The 20,512-nt window shown below is 41.2% G+C and overlaps 1 pseudogene; it reads right to left on the bottom strand.

Annotated features, from left to right (window-relative positions):
• Positions 1 to 3,456: 3,456 nt before the first annotated feature.
• LOC131422919 (calmodulin-like) overlaps positions 3,457 to 20,512 on the bottom strand; it is a 35,192-nt pseudogene continuing 18,136 nt past the window's right edge.

The raw sequence follows: 20,512 nt of genomic DNA, 5'->3' as shown, positions 1-20,512 counted from the left end.
CTTAAAGAGGAGGATTTAAGATAGGAGTTCTAGAAAGATAGATAGATCCACCCTCGGTGGGGAGTGTGCTTTTGAGGGTTCCTTGGGAGAAGCGAATTTGTTTTATCGAAAGAGCCCTGGGAGCAAAGAGCCCTCAGAAACTCAGAGACATTGCCCGCATTTTGAACATCTTATACCTTCAGACTGCTAAGCTGGCCTGTGCTGGGCTGGGTCCACCCTTTCCTGTTTGCTTTCTGAAACATGAACTGCCCTGATGGAATCTGAAGTTAGAGCAGCAGTAGACCAACATTGACTCAGCAGCCTGCCATGTTGCAAGGCCTTGTGCCAGGAGCTGTGCGGGATGCAAAATGTAAGGGAAAGCTAGAGTATAGCATCTCCTGGGGGAAATGAAAGCCACAGACACACACAGTGTCCCATAGAGACAGTGGGCTGGTGCTTTGGCAGTGCTTTGTGGGAGAGGCTGTATCTCAATGAGGTCTCCACAATACAGAATGTGGCGTACAGTGTTGTAGGTCAAGAAACTCGAGTTTTTCATGTTTCCATCATAGGGCAGGGTCTTAGGGAAAGATTCTAACAGAACTCCTTGGTTTTTAAGCCATGTGTTCCATTTCTTAATTTACAAAGGGGAATTACCCCTGTATTAACCTCAAAATTCAGCTCTACTCTCCAAGGACTCCTTTTCCAGTGTAAAGGTTCTTGGGAAACTAAGCTGATGATCAGAAAGAGGCCATAAACAAGCTCGATGATTGACTCCTATCCCACAAAAGAACACACCTGTTCAATGACCAGAAGACCCTCTCCATTAGTCAAAGCTGTACAGGCTGGGATGAGTTTTTAACAATTTAATTCCCCTTTTACAAAACCCCACCTAGGCCCAAGATTCCCTTAAGAGCAAGTACTATCCTGTGCTTTCATGGCCATTCTTGCATTTCTGGGTTTTGCCAAGTGAAAGCTAAATGATATCCTATCAAGCCAGATGAACCAAGTTTCCCAGTAGCTGGAATAGAGAAAAATGATGGACAAATGTGTTCCATTCAGCACCCATAGCCCAGGCATGCTGACGTCCACGCCTGTGCCCCAGACACCACCCTGCACTGCGGGTAGCTCTGAGAAAAGGCTTTTGCTTTGTAAGTACCAACTGGCAGTAGTTCATGACAGTAAGTGAAGCAGGAAACACTTTATGAACAAACTCTCTGTTCCCAATTCCAGCATAAATTGGACTGGATAATCATTTTCATGCAGATTTCAATATGCCACAATCCTAACCACGTCTTCAAGTGAACAGAACAATTGCAGATAAAGAGTTGATCCTTTCAAATGGGCTTTCAAAAATTGCCTGTGGGCAGTGTTGGTAAAGTATGAGTTCTGATAATAGTGAACGAACAAAGCCTCACTTGAATTTATTAATTTCACTTTGTAATACTTGTTGATTTTGTAGTAGTTTTGGAGGTAATTGTAATTTTAAAAAAATTAATAGACTTTATTTTTAGTGCAGTTTTAGGTTTACAGAAAAATTGATTGGAAAGTACGGAGAGTTCCCACATACTGCCTTCTCTCACTGTTTCCCCTACATTTACATCTTGTATTAGTGTGGTACATTTGTTACAATTGATGAACCAATATCAATACATTATTATTAACTAAAGTCCAATAGTTTACATTAGAGGTCACTCTTTGTGTAGCACATTATATGTGTTTTGACAAATGTATAATGACATGTGTCCATCATTACTGTTTCATAGGGAATAGTTTCATTGCCCTAAAAATCCCCTGTACTCCTCCTATTTGTCCTTCTCTTCACCCCAACCTCTGGCAAAACTATAAAACTCGTGCAAGATAACATAGGTGAAAAATCTAGGTAAGCTTGGGCTTAATGACGACTTTTTAGATATAACACCAAAAGCATGATCCATGAAAGAAAAAATTGATGTTAGACTTCATTAAAATTAAAAACTTGTGCTCTGTGAAAGACGTTGCTAAAAGAATGAACAAAAAAGCCACAGACTGGGAGAAAATCTTTGCAAAACACATATTTGATAAACAACTGGTATCCAAAATATACAAAGAACTTTTTAAATTCAGCAGTAAGAAAACTAACAACCTGATTAAAAATGGGCAAAAGATCTGAACAGACATCTCACCAAAGAAGATATACAAATGGCAACTATGCATATGAATATATGCTCAACATCATAGGGAACTTCAAATTAAAGCAAAGAGATACCACTACACACCTATTAGAATGGCTGAATTTCAAAACGCTGATAACACCAAATGTTCGCAAGGATGTGGAGCAAAGGAACTCTCATTCATTGCTGGTGGAAGGTGAAATGGTACATAATGACATAATGAAATGTCATTATGGAAGACAGTATGGTGGTTTCTTACAAAACTAATTGTAATTTTTAAATTGGAAGTCAAATATATAACTTGTTTGAGGTAAATAGTGCCATAAGCAGATTTTCTTTAAAAGCCAATGCTTAAAAAGCAAGTAACAATAGAAGACAAAGTTTCTGGTATAAAACCAGCAGTATGAAATAATGCTGCATGAGTACCTGGATAATAAACCCATTTTGCAATAGCACAACTTTAAGTATATATTGTAGGTTCTCCATAGTTCAGGCAGAATTCAAACTCTACATTTCAACAACAGGCTGACTGTTCCTAAAGAAAACTATTTTTATAAAGACATAACCTAGGTGTTCTTTTATTTGACCAACTCCATCTAAGTTTAGACGTGTCGAAGGGCTTAGGTCAGTGATTTTCCAAGTGTGAGCAAAGGGAACCTACAAGGTGAAAACTTATTTGATAATGATATTAAAGATGTTATCTGCCCCTCACTCTTGTTCTCTCACTAGTGTAGAGTGGAATTTTCCAGAGGCTACATGAAGTGTGATATCACAACAAATTGAATGCTGATATGAGAATCCAGCTGTCTTTTGTTAAGCCAGACATTAAAGAGATAAGCAAAAATATAAAATGAGTCCACTTTTCTCACTAATTTTTTTTGTTTGGGAAAATATAGTTATTTTAAAAATATATTATTTATTTAAAAATATATTATTTATGTCAACATGTAATGGTTTTATTATTATTTTGTAAGGAATAAATAAATATTTTAAAATTCTATTTTAATTTTTAATATGGTAAATTTTAACAAATATAATTCATATAAACAAAAAGTCTTGGAGATCTTCAATAAAATTTAAAAATGTAAAGGGATGCTGAACCCAAAAACTTTGAGAACCATTAATTTAGTAAGCCACGTGCAACTTGCTACTTGATGTGTTTTCTAAAATAAGGTATTGGACAATGATAGTAAGAAAAAACATAGAGGAATAAGTCTTAATGACTATTCATGCATATTCATTTGACAGCAAGAACCTTTTACAAAGGAAAAAAAGGCAAATAAACATTTTTGTGTAAGAACTTCAACACATTTTGTACAACGTTCTCTCACTTTGCTGACATCATTTACATAAATTCTTCATAGTTTACTTGACTATCACTGTCAATATCTGCTTCTCTGATCAAGCTGCTTCTCTGATCTGCTTCTCTTCATCAATCCTCCTCATCTGTTAACTTTTCTCCGAGGTGTTTTATCATGTGATGTACTTCTGGTGCACTAAGATAGCCAGGTTATCCTTATTAAATACAGAAAATGCTTCTCCAGGGACCAGCCTGGTGGCGCAAGTGGTTAAGTGCACGTGCTCCGCTGTGGTGGCCCAGGGATCACTGGTTCAGATCCCGGGTGCGCACCGACCCCCTGCTTGGCAGGCCATGCTGTGGTGGCATCCCATATAAAGTGGAGGAAGATGGGCACGGATGTTAGCCCAGGGCCAGTCTTCCTCAGCAAAGAAAAAAAAAAAAGAGGACGATGGGCAGGTGTTAGCACAGGGCTGATCTCCTCACACACACAAAAAAAGAAAATGCTTCTCTAACTTCTTTACTCTGTGTCTTTCATTTTTCTTGCCGTCATTGTCAGAAAGTCCAGAAAGTCAATTGTACTATCTTCATCACCATTTGCTTCATTAATTTATCCTGAAACTTTGCTTCTATGGAATTTTGCCCGAGACCTCATCAGAGTTTCCAACATTTTGGTGTCCATTGTTGTCCTTGTGAAATAGTGGAAAGCTGCTTTGAGTTCTGCGATCCATTTTCCCTCCAGTTGGTCAACCATGCTGCCAGCGCTACTTGTCTTCAAGTGACAAATCATACAAACATTCAGCTCATTAGCTTCATTCAGACTTTCTGTAGCGCTATTTCTTTCTTTTTTGTGTGTGTGTGGTAAGGAAGATTGGCCCTGAGCTAACATCTCTTGCCAATCTTCCTCTTTTTTCTTGAGGAAGATTGTCCCTGAGCTAAGATCTGTGCCAATCCTCCTCCTCTTTGTATATGGGACGCCACCACAGCATGGCTTGATGAGTGGTGTGCAGGTCCATGCCCAGGATCCAAACCTGTGAACCCTGGGCCGCCAAAGCAGACCATGCATGCATTAACCACTACATAACCCGGCCGGCCCTGTAACGCTATTTTTTCTTTTTGTTTTTTTTGTGGTGAGGAAGATTAGCCCTGTGCTAACATCTGTCACCAATCCTCCTCTTTTTGCTGAGGAAGATTGGCCCTGGGCTAATATCCATGCCCATCTTTCTCTGTTTTGTATGTGGGACGCCTGCCACAGCATGGCTTGATAAGTGGTGCACAGGTCTGTGCCCGGGATCCGAACCTGTGAACCCCAGTCCACCAAAGCGGAGCACGTGAACTCAATCACTATGCCACCAGGCTGGCCCCCCTGTAACGCAATGTCTTAATATTTATATTTACATATATTTTAAGGTAAAATTTATATACAATAACATACAAAAAGCTTATGTATGCATTCATTGGGTTGTGACAAATACATTGGCGTATTTGACAGATGCATTGGTGCGCTGGTGACCACACCCATGAGAAAAAAGACGTCATTCTGGACAGTCAGGAACTGGCTCTGCACTATCAGGCTTTGGTATTCTCCTGTTTTTCATTGCTGAGTACACGTCTGCTGTATGAATATGCCATGCTTGTTTTATTCACTCACCTGTTGATGGACATTGGGTTATTTCCAATCTTTGGCTATTAAGAATAAAGATGGTATGAATAAAAAGACTTTGTACAAGTCTTTTTGTGGACATATATTTTCATTTTTCTCCTAGAAAATATCTAGGCGTGAAATTGCTGAGTCATATGGTGGGTGATATTTAACTCTACGATAAACTACCAAATTTTTCAAAAAGCGTTTTACCATTTTACAGTTTCCAACAATGTGTAAATGTTTCAGTTGCTCCACTTCCTTGCCAACAATTGGTAGGTGTTGTCATTGTTTCTAATGTTAGCCATTCTAGTGGGTAGGAAATGGTATCTCATGGGTTTAATTGGAATTTCCTTTTCAGAAAACATCATCCGTCATATGAAATTAATGCTGTTCATTTGAATTTTACTGGTTTTGTATAATTATATTTAATTTTAAAATTTGTTTTGGTTTTATACTTGTATGAAGAGCTATAATAATAAGGCATTTATATCTAGTTTTCCATTTGTACACATTTAAGTAGTATCATAATAAAAAATAATATAAGTCTACATTTGAAGGTCATAATTTTTCCTTTACAAGCTGTAAGTGCATCACTCAGGTTTAAACCACTAACCTAGCCCACATATGTCTGCTATTCTAGTCTTTGTCCAAATTTCAATAAGTTAATTCAGCTACAACTTTTTTTGCCCACATTTATGACTTGTTTCTAGTTACCTTATTTGGATTCATGTGTTTCTCAAGCCACCAATAAAATTTCAAAGAGTCTCCTAGGCTAGGTTTTTTTAATAGATATCTTTCATTGTGTTAACATTTACTGGTGTAATTCTTAGAATTTAACTTTATTCTTCATATTATGAGTGCCACAATTGAGTGTGTGACAAACTCAGTATAGCTCTAAACATCTCTTTACTAGGTTCTGAACATTTTGATAATATTAACTTTGGGAGATATATGTGACTTTTTAAATTTGGGCTTGAGGCTAGGTGAATATTGAGCTGAAATATTTTTTAAATTTATTTTTAAATTATAGATGGATATAGCAATATTATTGTTTCGAAAATACAAGAAAATATAAAGAATCACCCCTACTCTGATATCCTAACATGTCCATGATCATTTTGTATTTTCATTTTCAATATTTTAATACTATATATGTTTTATGTAGTTATACTCTAGGACACATTGTTGTCCATAGACTTGACAGTGATAATTTTTACTGATAATATATTTGTGTGTGTGTGTGTGTGAGGAAGATCAGCCCTGAGCTAACATCTATTGCCAATCTTCCTCCTATTTTTTTCCCCCAAAGCCCCAGTAGATAGTTGTATGTCATAGTTGCACATCCTGCTAGTTGCTGTATGTGGGACGCGGCCTCAGCACGGCTGGAGAAGCTGTGCGCCGCTGCGCCCGGATCCGAATCCGGGCTGCCAGTAGCAGAGCGCGCGCACTTAACCGCTAAGCCACGGGGCCAGCCCTGATAAATATTTTTAATTGAGTAGAATTACCATAATAATAATAATAAAAGCGATGGCTAACATGTACTGAGCTTTTACTGGGTGCCTGTAAATACCACAGATTGTTTAAATCCCCACAACAACTGTCCCTTATTTTACTTCACCACTCTATCTCAAATTGCTTCCAGATTTTCACTGTCTTTGTGCATATGACCTTTACTTTAGATTGAATTATCTCCAAAAATTATATTTCCAGAAGCGAAATTACTGTGTCATAGGACATGAAAATATACACAAATTGCCAAGCTTTATTCCTAAAGGCTTATATCAAATTTAAATTAATTAAAAATTAAATTAAAATTAATTAAAAATTAAAATTTGAACTATAGTACAAGTTATAGTAAAAGTGTCCATTTCAGTGCACCTTTGCCAGCATGGAGTGTTATAATTAAGGAGGTTATTTTTAGTTTGACTTTTTAATAGATAGAAGACCTCATCATTATTTTTACTTGTTTGTCAAAATTCAATATTTTTCCTTATGTTAGTTTATTAGCTCAATTTTTTCTAAATCATCTGTCCATGTTTTTCTCCATTTATTTATACAATTAATATATCTTTTGCCAGTTTGATGATCTATTTATTTATTAAATATTTTTTAAATTATAAAAATCGTAAATGCTTACTTTTAAATAAAGATGTGAAAATTTTCCTCCACTCCTTAGCTCCATACTCTTATTTTAAGAAATAATTACTGTTAACAATTTGGAGCATATTCTCCCAGATACACACTCACAAAGTGGATCTCACTTCATATTTTCACACTTTAATACATCATGGACATCTACGCTAATACCTACTGATCTACTTTAATCTTTTTCATGGTCATATAGTGTTTCATAATATGAATGTATCACAGTTTACTAACCAGCCCTTGTAGACATTTAGGCTCTTCTCAAATTTGCTATGAACTTTTTACGTAATTAAAAAGTAAACTTTTATCACATTTCCTGGTAACATTTTCCTCCCTAAGTTTTCCCCACAAGCCTTTCAATTTTGGTAACTTTTCACATACCATTAAAAACTTTTGTGTGTGTGTGTGAGAAAGATCAGCCCTGAGCTAACATCCATGCCAATCCTCCTCTGTTTTTGCTGAGGAGGACCGGCCCTGAGCTAACATCTATTGCCAATCCTCCTCCTTTTTTTCCCTTTTTCTCCCCAAAGCCCCAGTAGATAGTTGTATGTCATAGTTGCACATCCTTCTAGTTGCTGTATGTGGAACGCCGGCTCAGCATGGCCAGAGAAGTGGTGCGTCCATGCGCGCCCGGGATCCGAACCCGGGCCGCCAGTAGTGGAGCGCAAGCACTTAACCACTAAGCCATGGGGCCAGCCCCTAAAAACTTTTAAGTATTTATTTGTCTGTGTACTCCCTCTTTGTCTTCTTTTATCACTGAGCCGGCTCTATCCTGGGCTTCACAGTCTGGAAAGAAAGATTGACAAGGCAATATGCCATTCATGGGAGTAACTCAAGAATGATCAAATAACAGTGCATAAATCAAGTGCTATTGGAAACTGACTGGGAGAGTGAGAGAAAGCCCCACAGAGAAGATGACATTTAAACTGGCTCTTGAAAGGCAAGGAAAATATATATGGAGGCAGAGAGGAAATGGAATGGGGGGTGGAGGGAGCCAACCAGGCAGGGAAAACAGCACTGGAAAGGCCTAGACAATTAAGATGGCACAATTTGTTCAGGGAATGGTGGGTTAAGTGTGCCTGGAATGCTTTGGAAAGAGAGTAATGATAATAATTACAATAACATCAAGCATAATATTTCGTTAATCCTCACAAAAACCACAGCTAGGTGCCACAGTTATCCCTATTTTACAGATGAGGTGATTAACACTTAGGGATAATGTGTGATTTGCCCCAGTTCATACAGCTATTAAGACTGAGTCAAATTTAGGGTCTGGTCTGACTTTAGAGCTTGCTTTGCACCAGGCACTGCCTCTCTTGTGCAGTCAAGGGGTAGATAGGTCAGATGGAGGAGGGATTTGTATGCAATATTGAGATTGGACTTTTTCTTAGAGACCACAGGGATCCATCAAAGATTTTGAAGGGGTAGAGGGGCAACCAAATCTGCTGTTTAGAAAGATAACTTTGGTGGCAGCATGGACAATGGATTGGAGGGGAAGAGAAAGAAGCAGGAAGGAGGGAGAGAGAGAAACAGAGAGGAAGGGAGGAAAATGGATGGTTACTATTTACTAAGTTTTTAATTTTTTATTTATTTATTGATTTTTCCCCCAAAGCCCCAGTAGATAGTTGTATGTCGTAGCTGTACATCCTTCTAGTTGCTGTATGTGGGACGCGGCCTCAGCATGGCCGGAGAAGCGGTGCGTCGGTGCACGCCCGGGATCCGAACCCAGGCCGCCAGCAGCAGAGCGCGCGCACTTAACTGCTAAGCCACGGGGTCGGCCCTGTTTACTAAGTTTTTAATAATTGTCACATACTGGACCCCACAATTTCAGTTGCGATAGCCCAGATGTTGAAAGTGGAATGGAAGAGAAAGCATCCAGAGAGTCTTAGAAGGTAAAATCAATAAGGCTTGTGATGACTGGTTTGATGTGGATGATGAAAGAGTAGGAGGTCTTGATGAGAAAAAAGGAATCTGTTTCATATGTGCATATAATGAGTCTAGCTGGGGAGCTGTTGTCTTGGAGGTACATGGCATCTGTCTGGTTAAGATTAGAAAGCATCTGGAAATGAGTGTGGTGCTCCAGAAGGAGTGCAGCCCTGCTGACACTTTGATTTTAGTCCTATAAGACCTAGTTTGGATTTGTGACCACCAGAACTGTAAGATAATTTGTGTTGCTTTAAGCCACTAAGTTTATGTTAATGTGTTACAGCAGCAATTGGAAATTAATGGTGGGAACAGGCACAGGTAGCAATATAAAATAGAGTGGTCAGAGTTTGCCTCATTAATGTGAAAATTAAGCAAAGGCTTGAAGGAGATGAAGGAGTCTGCCAAGTGGCTAACTGGGGGAAAAGCATTTCAGGCAGAAGGAACAGAATAAAGGCCCTAAGAGGGAGCTGTCTGGTGTGTCTGAGGCTCAGGAAGGAGGCCAGTAGAGCAGAGAGAGAAGTAGGGGAGGAGGCCAGAGAGTTGTCCAGCTGGGGTCACTGCAGATTACGTGAGCCCTTGGTGGTCATTGCCAGGACTTTGGCTTTTACTCTGACTGAGATGGAAATCACGAGAGGGTTCTGAGCAGGAGGTGATAAGATCTGTGTCCTGATTTAAAAAGATCCTCTGGCTGCTGAGTTGAAAAGAGACTGCAGGAAGATTTGAGTAGCAGCAGAGAGACCAAGGTGTAGCAACGTCTGGGTGGGAGATGACAGTGGTTTTGACCAGGGCCATAGCAGTGGTGAGAAGTGGTCAGATCCTAGAAACATTTTGAAGATCATCAACAGGATTTCCTGACAGACTGGACGTGGGATGTGAGGAAAGACAGAGGTCAAGGTTGAGTTTTATTCTTGTGGAATTCTTAAATGATTTTTAAAAATAACACTGCCTTGGGGCCAGCCTGGTGGTGTAGCGGTTAAGTGCGCTTGCTCCACTGCTGACGGCCCAGATTCGGATCCCGGGCGCGCACTGACACACCGCTTCTCCGGCCCATGCATCCCACATAAAGTGGAGGAAGATGGGCACAGATGTTAGCTCTGGGCCAGTCTTCCTCAGCAAAAAGAGGAGGATTGGCCTGGGTGTTAGCTCAGGGCTGATCTTCCTCACAAAAAAATAAATAAATAAATAAAAATAAAAATAACACTGCTTTACCAATCCTACCAAATATGGGAAGCTAGATTAAAGACATTTCAAGTCAGACCAGTCCATCTTTGGTTATACAGCTCTTGCAACACCCCAGCCATGCAATCGAGTTTGTGTTGCTAGGATAAGGGACCCATGCACAAACATTGCCCATCTAATCAGTTTTTTTCCATCTATTAATCAAGTTGATTTCATCATTCTTGATAGTCTTATATACACGTTGGGGCTGGCCCCGTGGCTTAGCAGTTAAGTGCACGCGCTCCGCTGCCGGCGGCCCGGGTTGGGATCCCCGCGCGCACCGACGCACCGCTTCTGTGGCCATGCTGAGGCCGCGTCCCACAAGCAGCAGCTAGAAGGATGTGCAGCTATGACATACAACTATCTACTGGGGCTTTGGGGGAAAAATAAATAAATAAAAATTAAAAAAAAATTTTATATACACGTGGTTTTTTCTAATTCTTTTAATAGCTTGTAACATCTTATTGGTTTCTTCATTAATTAATTTTTTCCCTAATCAGTTTTGATTAATGAGGAAATGAAATTATGTTGTTTGCACACTTTATCCAAGATTGGTGTCATACTGGCTAAATCAAATCAGTACTTGAGCAAATGTGAAATTAGAGCTTCTTTAGCATGGAACATTCTGCGTGTCTTTGAAGAAGATGCCATTTTTTAAAATAGTCTTTAATAAACAGCTGCTATCATTTCAGACTACTTGCTATCTAGGCACTTTGAATTTTTTTCATTAGAAGACACATAAAAAAAGTAGACTACTGGAATTTGTAATGGATTTAGCATTCATAGTTTGACTCTACGTGACTGTGCTCCAGAGTTGTAATTTTACTGGTGAAGTTTCAGAAGCCACTTAGCTAGTGATTGAGCCTAACCAGCCACCCAGCATCACATCTCAGTACTCTTTTGTTCTCTACTCCTCCTCAAACCTGCTCACACTCACAAAGTGATAAAAACTTACTTTGCTTTTTTTTTTTTCTTGGTGAGGAAGATTAGCCCTGAGCTAACATCCGTTGCCAATCCTCCTCTTTTTGCTGAGGAGGATTGGCCCTGGGCTAACATCTGTGCCCATCTTCCTCTACTTTATATGGGATGCCGCCGCAGCGTGGCTTGACAAGTGGTGCGTCGGTTCACGCCCAGGATCCGAACCTGCGAACCCCAGGCCCCCGAAGTGGAGCGTGTGAACTTAACTGCTACACCACCGGGCCAGCCCTGGCTTTGCTTTTTTATAACAGCTTTATTGAGAGGTAATTCACATACCATACAATTCACTTATTCAAAGTGTACAATTCAGTAGTTTTTAGAATATTCCTAGTTGTGCATCCACCCACAATCAATTTTAGGACCTTTTCATCACTCTATAAAGCAACCCGCACCCCTGGGCCATTGTCTCCTTTTTCCCGCACTCACCTGCGCCCTACCTTAGGCAACCACTAACTTACTTTCTGTCTCCATAGATCTGCCCAATCTGGATGTTTTAAATAAATGGAATTGTACAGTATGTGGTCTTTTGTGATTGGCTACTTTCACTTAGCATAATGTTTTCAGGGTTCATCCATGTTATATAGCATGTATCACTATTTCATTCCTTTTATGGCTGAATAATATTCTGTTGTATGTTTATTTATTCATCAGTTGATGGACATTTGGTTTCTTTCCACTTTTTAGCTACTACGAAAAATGCTGCTATGAATATTCACATGCAAGTTTTTGTGCGGATGTATATTTTCCTTTCTCTTGGGTATGTACCTAGGAGTGGAATTGTTGCATCATATGATGACTGTATATTTAACCTTTGGAAAAACTGCCAGACTGTTTTCCAAAGCAGCGGCACCATTTTGTGTCCCCACCAGCAATGTATGAGGGTTCCAATTCCTCCACATCCTCACCAAAGTTTGTTATTATCTGTCTTTTTTATTATAGTAATCCTAGTGATGTGAAGTGATAAAACATAATTCTCAATGAAAAATGGCCTGAAATGAAAGTCAGTGCTAGATCTGGTGACTGAAGTTAAGGAAAAGCTAAGAAGCATCTAATCATCTTTAGCCAGAAGGCTATTTTATAATTGACTTTCCAGTCCTGTATGGATAGGAATCATTAAGAGTCTGAAGGCTAACTTAAAATTTTCTACTAAACTGTACACTAAAGTGGTATTCATGAATTTGGGAATCTGTGAAGGTCACAGGACTAGACTTGTGAATGTCAAGAGGCTATTCTAGGTTACAATACCAAATTTGCCTTGTCACAGAGACAGTATTCTAAAAATCTCGCCATTAACTATCACCTCGCTTCAGTGGCGGGGTAATCACTGAGCTATCCATGTGTGCTTTGGTCTCACTGCCATAGGAGACTCAAATGAAGGTGAGATATGTTTACATTCTTTGCTTCGCCATCCAAGAAGCCTCTGTGTTCTGAGTCTAGGCTCCCCTTCCTTAGAGGGTTCCTGATGGCTTTTATGTTGCAAAGCTGGGGAAAGCGGGAGTGCTGGTAGGGTTCCCACACAAAATACAGGATGCCGAGTAAAATTTGTATTTTAGGAGCCAGCCTGGTGGCATAGTGGTTAAGTTCGCTCACTCTGTTTCGGCAGCCTGGGGTTCGCAGGTTTGGGACCTACGCACTGCTCATCAAGCCATGCTGTGGTGGCATCCCACATACAAAGTAGAGGAGGATGGGCACAGATGTTAGCTTAGAGCTAATCTTCCTCAGCAAAAAGAGGAGGATTGGCAATGGATGTTAGCTCAGAGCCAGTCTTCCTCACACATACACAAATTGTATTTTAGATAAATAACCAATAATTTTTTAGTGTAAGGACTCCCTCCACGCCCAATTACTTGTAATTTATCTGACATTCAGATTTAGCTGGGCATCCTATATTTAGATTTGCTCAATTTGACAACCCTAGGTGGAGGGTAAAAGTTTTAGAGCCGGGAGCCCTTACCCTATTTCCCCACCAATAAGGCTTTTATTTGGGGGAGTTCAGATCAGTTCAAAGAGACTGTACCGACGATGAAGGAAATGCAGCTGGCAACCTCCAGAGGGGGAGTATTGGAGATGGCCTCTGGGGTTGGATTTAGTGAGGGTCTGGGGCCTGTGCTTTACTGCCATGTGGCTCCTGAGAAAGTCCAGTCCACGCCTGGAGCTGGCAGTGGGGTGGGTGTTGTGGAAACTGAACACGGTGTGGTGGCTGGGGAGTCACACTGCCCAAACCCCTGCCGGATAATCCTAGACTGCTGTATGACCCAAGAGAGGGAGCAACAGGGGCAAATGGGATTTATCTGATGCATTTAAAGAGCTTAGGTCATGTCAGTGATTGGCTTAAAATAAGTGCTCTACAAGTGGTAGCTCCCTTTCAGGACAAGCGGAGTAATGAGATGTTTCTTGAATTTCCATGGCATGCATCAAAATAATACTCAATGTACTTCTATCAAAGAGGTTTCTTTAGGTCTCTCCTTTTCTGAGCCTCCATAGGTTTTCCTCTCTTAGACCGTATCTACTTTGCATCAGGCATAGCAGACACAAAATCTCTGTAGTATCAATTTCACTGTCCAGATTACAGAAAAATACATGTTATTTGAGCACCACAGGAATATCATAGTACTGTCCACAGATGGTTTCAGCCCAAGTTTTTTAAGCATTGTTCAGTACAATACTTTAGTACAGCTGAGATGTTTGGAGAGTCCCTTGGAGGTTTGTGATAAAGGAATGTGACCTGTATCTTTCAGGTTACTAAACCTAATCACTAAATGATTATTAATTCAAGTCATTTCTAAACCTCTAGGTATATGTGTGATTTCAAACATGGCAGATCTTTAAGGTAGAATGTGAAGAGTGGAGACAGAATGCTTTTTCTCTGCCACGAATGAACCTGCCAAACACATGACCTAGAGAACTTCATTTAGCCTCTCTGAGCTACAGTTTCTCATTTGGGCTCAGAGTTAAATATTACCTTAGTAATATTTAACCTTAACTTAGGTAATATTTAACCTTAACTAAGGTAATATTTAACCTTTCCAGTGTAAAGAGAATGGTATTTGCTATCCAAAGACCTGGATTTGCCATTTATTAGCTGTGCGACCTTGGGCAAATTACAAAACCTCTTTGAACCTCTGACTTCTCGCCTGTAAAATGGGGATAATAATACTTCGCAGGTTGTTCTAAGGGCCAAATAAACCAATATGTAAGATAATATTTTCCAATAAACCATAAAGTAATAAATTAATGCAGAGGTATCAATTTTTTTTTAAAAAGTAGCTAATCATAAAACAAAACAAAATAAAACACAGTTTTGATTTGTGTTTTTGGTTTCTTCAGAATTCACAAAAACAGGAAAACTATAAATGTACTTACTTGGCCTTTATAGCAACAAGCACAGGGCTTAAAATATTAATGATTTTGTAATATATAGAGCAGTGCACTCTGGGGATGCTTGGCCATGATGTTTAGAGCTCATCAGCTCTGATATGGAGGAGCATTGAGCCAACACCAGGGAGCAGCTGCGTTATTGGTTTCCAGCAGGGCACAAAACACAGCACATCAGGTGGTTATGAAACACTTTGATTCTTTGGACCTAAAAAAATCATACTTCTCATTGGGGACAATCCCTAAAGACTCAAATCACATATGACAATTTTGATGGACTCTATTGGGAAGGGGGAAAATTTTAGGTAAAAAGAAGACTCCACTCAACTGTTCCATGACCTGACCCTAGGATTCTTTAAAAGCTGCAGTGGGACCAGGGGGCGAGTCCCAAGGGTCATTAGACTGTGTGTGTTTGTGCTGGGTGTGATTACGTGATATTGTATCTGTTTGGGATATATCATCATTAGTTAATTTATTGACTTCTTTGTGCCAGAAGCTGGAAACACAGTTAAGCAGGATTGATCTTGACCTCAACTAGCTCACAGTATGGTGGAGGAGAAGGATACAAAAACAAATACTATACTTACAACTCAAGGTGTTAACAGCATAAATCTGGATTTTGCCACTTTCATTTACTCTTTATGAGCCCCGATTTTCTCATCTATGAAATGGGGGTAATAACACCTCCCTTGCAGTATATGCACTGCAGTATATGCCTGGCTCCTAATACGTCCTTGTGCGCCTCCCCAATACAGACAATGGCTTGGTGATTGACGAAGGTGGTGCCCTCTCTCTGAGGGACCGATTCTATGTGGTCCTTTCAGGTTGCAAAGAAGAGCTGGGCAACCTGAAGACCTGGGAGGCTTTCTGTAAGGAATTCTAGTCTCCAGCCAGCTACTCTTTTGTTCTTGGGGTCTTTACCTCTCTTTCTACTTTCCATCATTAATCTTTCTTTGGGTTTTGACTGGATTCATTAGTCACCATCCAATATGGAAGACCCACAGTTGGGAAGACTCAGTTGGATGGAGGAGGACCCACTCTCCAATACAGAAGTCTCACCCATAGGTGAGGTACTAGCCCAATGAAGTCTGTCCAGGGTAGCCAGACTAATTATTTTCAAAGCCCAAAATGAACCAAGGCTGCTATTTTTCAAAAAGTGCAATAGGGGACAGTGTAAATGGATTGTAAGCTTCTGGCTGTAAGACACAGACATGAGAACTGATCAGTTTGTAGTTTTGGGGACACTCACAATAGCTACCAGGAATTGCTCCCATACAATGTGCTTTACACATTCCCTCATGTTATCCTCACAGCAGCCCAAGGAGGGTGGGAATTATTACACTTAACAGAAGAGATAATTGAGGCTTACAGAGCTTAATGAAGTTGTGTCAATGCTAGAACCAGGATGTGATGAAGTAAGCCCTGTTGGACTCTCAAGCCCCTGCGATGTCATGGGGGCTTTCCCCTCCAGGACCAACACAGGAAACTTTTTCTGAAGTCAGGACCAGCACTGGATATATTTCTCATTTCTTGCTGGTATATTTTATCTTTAGGACACTCAGGGAACTGCTTATTTTGTTCCCTTCTTCACAATGGCTAATGGAAAGCTTCGAGTCAAAACTGTGGTCCTCCATACAGAGTGTAAAGGAATTTGTGGCATGGATTTTGTGTGCTAACTTCACTCCTAGTCTCCTTTGTACTCGCTTACCCTTATTTTCTCCTTTTAGCATCACCTCACCCCACCTTAGCTTGTTGTATCCTGACATGTTGTGTATCTTCATGAGCCACCTTAAGTCCTTTCTGATTCAAAGCTGCGCATAAGCAAATAAATAATTCCTAATAGGTACTTATTACATCATGATGACGATTATGATCTCAACAGCTTCCACGTGTAGTTCTCTGAGCAACCCATTTCCGTGCCACACCCTGAGTCATGCCTTCCAATGGAACTGCCCCTCCACCCCAGCCTTGAACTCTAATATCTTATTTTCTAGCTCTCCCTTCCTCTCTGACTCCTTTATCCTACCTACCCTTCAACCTCCTTGACTTGGCCCATTAGACCCCTTTTGGTTTCCCTTTCCTAACCAAACCTCACCTCATGAGCCACCACTCTTCCCTTCCTTGGTCTTCCTGAGTCCCCTGCTCTGGAGATTCCCAATCCTGGATCAGATCACCTACATGCCTTCCTTGGGCAACCTACGGTGGCTGAGAAAAACACAGACAGGAGCATCAGCCAACCTTCCAGCCTCTGTGCTTCCCTGGCCTGTTCAGAGAGCCTTCCCTGGGTCCCTGGTCAGCTATCTCTCCCATTACTCATATGGCCTATATTGAACGGCCTCCATTTCTCTCGAGTTCCCCTGCAGTGGGCATTTTTCCATTGGCATATCTTATCCCTTTGGCCACAATGATGGGTTCAAGAATGAGCATGGGCCCGGCTTGGTCCAGTGAGAGAGCTTGGCTCCTGAACCAGACTCTCTTCCTAGACAGCTCGTATGAGGTCCAGCTGCTGCAGCTGTGGAGGTTTGGCTGGCTGTGTGTATGTGGGGCGTGGCAGGGGTCATCACCATGAGGGGCCTGAGGATGAACGAAGCCAGCATTGTAGAAGGCAGAGTGGAGAGATGGAGACAAAAGGCACTTTGAACCACTGAGCAGTCCTTGCTTCTTGGTTGCTAGGCCAATTCATCCTCGTTTTGTAAATTGGGTTTTCTGCCATTGCAATTGTACAACTCCTAACTGAGGAATCACTCTCCAGTCGATGCCCTTGTGTCCTGTTTCGTAGAGTAGGAACTGCTCAAGTTAACTCTTTGCTTCTAGCCTAAAGAAAAAAATTGGTACTGTTCTATTCTGCCCAAGAATAATCTTTGTATCTATACTGGTAGAACCTGCCCAATCCCTCCTCCATTCAGTTCAATGAACTCTACAAGTCTATCAGTAGAATGTGAGCCTGTTTTGTTCTTTGCTAATGCCAATGCCTAAACAGTACCTGACACAGAGTAGGAGTTCTATACATATTTGTTGAATGAGTGAGTAACTGCATTAGTTTCTTATTTGGCAGTGTAAAACAACACAGATTTATTATGTTACAGTTCTGGAGATCAGCAGTCCAAAAAGGATCTTGCTGGGTTAAAAGCAAGGTGTTGGCTGGGCTGCATTCTTTTCTGGAAGCTCTAGGAAAGAATCTGTTTTCTCTCCTTTTGCGCTTCCAAAGGCTGCCAGCATTCTTGGCTTGTGGCCCACTTCCATCTTTAAAGCGAGCAATACTAATCGAGTTTTTCTTATGTCGCCATCTCTCTGGTTCTGCCTCTTCTGCCTCTCCCTTCCACATTTAAAGGACCCTTGTAATTACTTCGGGCCCACCTGGATAAGATTATCCACTAGGATAATCTTATTTTAAGGACAGCTGATTAGCAACCTTAATTCCAGCTGCACACTTAATTCCCCTTTCCTGTGTAACATAACATAGTTACATGGGGATTAGGACATGATATCTTTGGTGGGGGGCCATTATTCTGTCTACCACAGTGACTGTTTTTGTTGCTGACAAGGCCAAGTGCTGAGCTCAGCACTGGGAAATTAAGCATGAATAATATGTGCTCCCTAATCTCCATTCATTCATGGGAGGAGCACCTCACCTAAGTTTGGGGAATCAGGGTGGGCTTCCAGGAGGAGGTGATGTCAAAGCTGACAAGTGTCAGATGAGCAGAAGCTAGCCCAGTTGAGACTAGGGATTTAAGGAGAATGTTCCAAGCAGAGGGGATAACACACTCCAGAGGCTCCCTGAAGAGAGAGCTTGGGGCATTTAGGGGAAGAAGAGATTCCATAGGGCTAGACAGGAGATAAAATGGAGAGGGGAAAACAGTGATGCTACTTTGTGAGGTAGGACAGAGCAAGGACTATTATCCAGAAGGCAAGGAGAAGCTATTTAAACGGGGCAGTGACATGATCAGATTCATGGAGTGGAGACATCACTCAGGCTGCTGTGCAGAGAAGGCACCGATGGGAGAGACAGCTTGGTGGAAGTGCTGGGGACCCAAAGCAGCTGAGAGGCAGTGGAGACGGAGAGGATGAGTGAGTGTAGGAGATCCTGAGGAGACAGAACCATGAGGGTTAGTGAATGCAGTTAAAGGTAATGCCTGGGTTTCTGTTTGGGCAACAGGTGCTTCTGTGTGTGCTTTTCACAGACACAGAAATGCAGAAACAGGGTCATGTTTAGGAGAGAGTTGTAATAAGAGACTTTTTGGACATGTTAAATTTGAAACACTGTGGTCATTCTAGTGTGGATTCTAGCAGACTGATAAATATGCAAGTTTAGAGGCTCAGAAGCGTATAAGATGGAGATGCGTGTTTTGGTGTGATCATCAAATTAATGAAAGCCATGTGAGGGGATGACTTCACCCAGGGAGAGGGCGTGGAGTGAAAAGAAGTCATAGGGTAAGGAGCACAAACACTGGAGGGGCTGGAAAGGCAGGGGAGGCCTCCTGTAGCTGGGGAAGCCTTCTTTGCTTCTTCCTTTTCCACTTCCTTGCTTCCTTCCGCTTCCTCCTTTCCTTTCTTCCATTCGAATTCAGTCCCAAATTAGACTTGACAAGCCCAAATGAGGTGGGAATGGTGGCTTATGTGAGGACAGCACAGGAGTGGGGTGGCAGGAGCAGCGATTGGCCACTTACAAGGGATTGAGCAGATAGAGACATATATATATATGTCCAAAAGATCCTTGAGAAATGACTAATTTCAGACAAGGCTTGGGCAGAGAATGTATAAAATGGACCCGGAAAATTTTGTTGTGAAGAAAATATTCAAATAATGATGGGAACATGTCAAAAGACACAGAAGGACAGGGCCGGGCCGGTGGCGCAAGCTCCGCTGTGACAGCCCGGAGTTCGCCAGTTCGGATCCTGGGGGCGCGCCAACGCATCGCTTGTTAAGCCATGCTGTGGCAGTGTCCCATATAAAGTGGAGGAAGATGGGCACAGATGTTAGCCCAGGGCCAGTCTTCCTCAGCAAAAAAGGAGAGGACTGGCATTGGATGTTAGCTCAGTGCTGGTCTTCCTCACAAAATAAATAAATAAATAAAAGACACAGAAGGTAAGTTGAAGGAGCTTCCACTTGCCAAATCTGTGACAGTTTGACCATCAGATTAAATCACGGTAATAATTGGTTAAAATCAATTGAAAAATATAGGAATTCGTGAGTCCACACAGATCTAAATAATGAACAAAAATGGGGAGAAGAGAAACTCTTCTTTATGTAATAGAATGTAAATTAACAAATGCAAAAATAACCAAGAGGGGCTGGAGATAGGAGGGAGTTGAAGAAATAGAGTGGAAACCAAAAGAAAGAAATGTGTGAGGAGGGTGTGGTCAACAATGTTGACTGGTATTGACGGGACAAGCAAGGTAAATTCTAGAAAGGGTCTGATGGATTCAAGCCCTTGGAGGTCATTGGTGAGAATCAGACTGAGCAGGTTGAGGAGGGAACGGGAAGTGAGAAGGTGAAAACAGGGAGCACAGACAACTCGCTGAAGAAATCTGGCTATGAAGGAGTGGAAAGAAAGGGGTAGCCGCAGGGGAACACATTGAGTTTAGCGAGGGCTTTTTAAAATGGAATAAATGTGAGTAGTTTAAATGCTAATGGGAAGGAACTAAAAAAAGAAGGACGGGTTCAAGATACAGGAAAGCGGGAAGAAAGTTGATAAGTGAGGTTCCAGAGGAGGCTGGAGGAGAGGCATCCCCCAGGTGGGGGATTAGCACTTTCTTTATAACCTGAGGGAAAGAGGAAAAGTGGACTACAGGATGGTAT

Source organism: Diceros bicornis, chromosome 26 (genome assembly GCF_020826845.1).
Source record: "Diceros bicornis minor isolate mBicDic1 chromosome 26, mDicBic1.mat.cur, whole genome shotgun sequence".
Taxonomy (NCBI): Eukaryota; Metazoa; Chordata; class Mammalia; order Perissodactyla; family Rhinocerotidae; genus Diceros; species Diceros bicornis.
This window is presented reverse-complemented; position numbering and strand designations above follow the sequence as displayed.